This window comes from Athene noctua, chromosome 8 (assembly GCF_965140245.1).
Source record: "Athene noctua chromosome 8, bAthNoc1.hap1.1, whole genome shotgun sequence".
In the NCBI taxonomy this organism is placed as follows: domain Eukaryota; kingdom Metazoa; phylum Chordata; class Aves; order Strigiformes; family Strigidae; genus Athene; species Athene noctua.
Window position 1 is genome coordinate 25,617,086 of NC_134044.1, and position 3,560 is coordinate 25,620,645.

Genomic DNA, 3,560 nt, shown 5'->3' on the forward strand with positions numbered 1-3,560 from the left:
TGATACTCTTCCAGCTGAAGTACTTGATCCAAAGCTCACAAAGTCAGTATGAATCATTTAAGTTTTGGAAGTTGAATGCCAATTTTTCTGCAGAAAATTATCTTACATATAAACTAAAAGGAAAGTCTTGCATTTTTCCTAGAGGAAACTTTGTAATTAAAAGTAGTCTTGAGTATCGTAACAATCACCGGGACACAATTTAGAATAATATATTACTTTTACATTCTTTAAAGATAACAGGTAAGGATCCCACGTACAATCCCTTTCAGTAAGGCATTATTATAAAATATGTGATGTGAAGAACTGTATTTATGTGGCTACTAACAACATGGTTTTCCTACAGGAAAGAACATGTTTAAATGCTCCAAATAAGGTCCAGAATACCCACTGGCTATTGCTAACGGCACAGATACACTGGACACTGCTCTGCTCTATCACAACAAAGGCAGGACAGCAGGGTGCAGATACTGGGGTTTGGGGTGATATAGCCTCCTCTGTATTCAGCTACTGGGTGTTTTTAAAGGTGATGTTTGTGTAAGCATCTTCTAAAAATAATATTTTTTTCCTGATGCCGATGGCACTTTTTATTCTGAAGTACTCACGCTGCCAGGTAAGAGAGCTTAAGCTGGCTCCAGTCTGCATAGTCTTTGGAATTATTTTGTTAAAAAGGTAGTAATTTACTTCTACTTTTTCACGAAACATTTTTGGTCAAACAGAAAACAACTCCAAATTTGTTTCAAAGAAGAGAGCATTAGGACATATTTTTAGATTGATACACATTATGCAAACTACCATTCCTTCTCAAGATCAAAAAATCCATATGTGTTTCCACAGGCTCTCAACACAAATTGCCTGTCAGGGTAAAATCTTGAAAACTGTACTGTAACCAGGATGATGAAGGAAAATTACTGCCAGACAGATTATATAGTCAAGAAAAAACTGTGTAAGTTATTTTGTGCCTCCTAGCTTTGAATACATATGGGACAAATGCAAATTTCCCCAACGAAATACAGCTTAGAGTGCATAAATTTCAAACAGATAATAGTTTGCACTTATTAAAGCTTCGCTTGGATCATAAACAGAGCTTTTCCCTGAAATGCCAGCTTTTCTGGAAAGACTGTTTTTTCCCCTAAAGGAGCATTAATTATAAATAATGGTCTAGCCACCAAAATTGGAAGGGCTAGACTTGAAGCAAATAAACTGAAAAAATATGATTAAAAAATTATCTTGCCATGCACTCTAGGTATCCTTTGAGGGAATGGCATGGGAGTTACTGCTTATTGGCAGATAAATACTTGATCTGGAATAGCCAAGTAGTGATGCACAGATCTACAACTGCACGTATCTACAGGGTGGGCATAGATAGAGCTTCTCTGAAAAATTAAACGTCCTATAGCACTCTGGGTCCAGAGCACTAACTAACGGTTAGTGTTAGCACTGGATAATAGGATAACTTGTATGAAAAGCTATTCAAAGCCTCCTTGCACTCAGCTTAGTTGATTTAGATTTAACTGCTTAAAGCATAGCCCTAAATCAGAGGTAGAGTGTATTGGTTCCTCCTGAGACGAAGGTCTGAATAAATAATAAGTTAGAATGAAAACAGGGAAGAGCCCAGATACGAAGATAAACAGAGGCATGTTTTGCAGTGGCTTTGGGAATAAAGGATGAAATGAGGTGGGAAGACTTGCAGCAGCGGTATGCGTGCTGGGGAGAGGACAGAGCTTCCTTTTTGCAGCACAGCTGTGTACCGGTTGGGTTTATTGCCAAAAGGCGGATGGAAGCCAGCTCTGTCTTGGCTGGTATGGGCAGACAGTCAGGACAATTTGAGGCAATTCCCCCACTGCCATGGTTTTCAGGGCATCCCCTACCCGCTGCTGGGAGGAGTGCAGTTCATCCAAGCACTACCCCGAAAGGGAATGAAAGGGCTCAAACAAATAAATTTCTGACAATTATTAAGACTAAACTGTGATGTTTGAAAGCTTTGCTTGTGCTTGGCTTCGTTTGTTTCAAAGCTTTGCTTGTGTTTTGCTTCGTTTCTCAAGGACTCCTGACTCTTCAGCTCTTTCCTGAGGTCCCTTTGCCTGTTCAGGTACGACTGAAACGCTCGTCAGGCTCCCGACGGAAATCACTGGCAGCAGACTCAAGGCCTTCAGTGGGCACTCGCGCAACTCCTAGAATGAGCCAACTAAGATAAGCGGGGGCTTGAACAAAGAGACACAGAGACCCGTTTGTAAGGAGGAGGACTCTGCTGATTTAGGCAGGAGGCACCTGGACTTCACTTCGCAGCGCACGCTCTGGCAAGGTCAGCTTGTGAACACTGTGAAGAAGACTGCTCACTTCTTCCCTCGACAGAAGACCCTCACCCTATTTTCGCTACGCACACTTGGACTATGTAAGTGAATTCTGGCAACTCATGACCATAAGACAGCCCTTTCTGGGAAATGTAATGAATACGTATGATCTGTCTGTATGCAAACTGATGTCCCTTGCTAGTTCGGGGGCGCCCTCCTGCTAGAGAACCCCCAGGGCGACGCCAGTGCTGCTAATAAGGAATATCTGCTGAACAGTGAAAAAAACACTACTGTGGACTCAATTTATTTGTTTCAACAAAAATACCAGCCACGTATTTTTGTTTTCACTGAGGAAAAGCCTTTGCACTTAACGTGGGGAGAAAACCGTGAAGAAAGTCCATCCTGAAAGCTCGGAGGTCAGGGGATAGAAGCGCTGTAACGGCGTTACGGTGTCTCAGGATTTCTGGAGCCCCTCGCTCTCGCCTTGCGGGCGATGGCTGTTGACACCGGGTCTGCGTGCTGCAGAGGGACTCGCGGGGTCTCTCAGCACCGGTTAGTGAAAAGTTGAGGCCCGGCCATAGGGAGGGAGCCGGGAGTGAGGCAGGCCTGGCTTTGCTCCTCGGCAGGGTGGAGCTCTTGGGCCACCGCTGGCAAAGCCTGCTGGCTGGAGCCTGCGGCCCTCCGACACCCAGAAGCAGCTCCCAGGGGCTGGTGGGGGCCGGGCTTTGAATTTAGCCGCGAACGTGACCCGCAGGCACCTGCAAGGAGCCGGCGTCCAGCGGGGCTGCCTCCTGAGGGCGCCGCCGGGGCCTCTCCCCCTCCCGGAGTGGTCTCGCCCCACACCCCACCCCAGCGGCACATGGACTCTCCGCCGCCCCGCGGGCCCGGCCGCCTCCCGCCGCCTCCCGCCGCCGCTGCCATGGGAACGGCGCGGCAGGGCGGGCGGCGGCAGCGCTGAGGGGAGGCGGGACCGGGAGCGGCCCGATAGGATTCCCCGCAGGGGTGAGCCGGGGGGGGCGCTGGGTCTGGGGGGACCCGGCGGCCACGGCCCAAGCCTGTGTCGGGACGGGGGTGGCGCGGCCGCGGCCCGGCGAGCTCCGCCGGCGCCCGAGGGGGCGGCTCCTCCCGCCGTGCCGGGCTCCCCCTCGGGGCCGAGGGCTCCCGCCCGGGAAGCTCATCCCGCCCCGGGAGCTGCCGCCCGGTGCGGAAGGACTGAGAGAACTTGTGGGAAAAGGTGCAAGAGCCCCCCGGTCCTGTCTGGGAACGCCC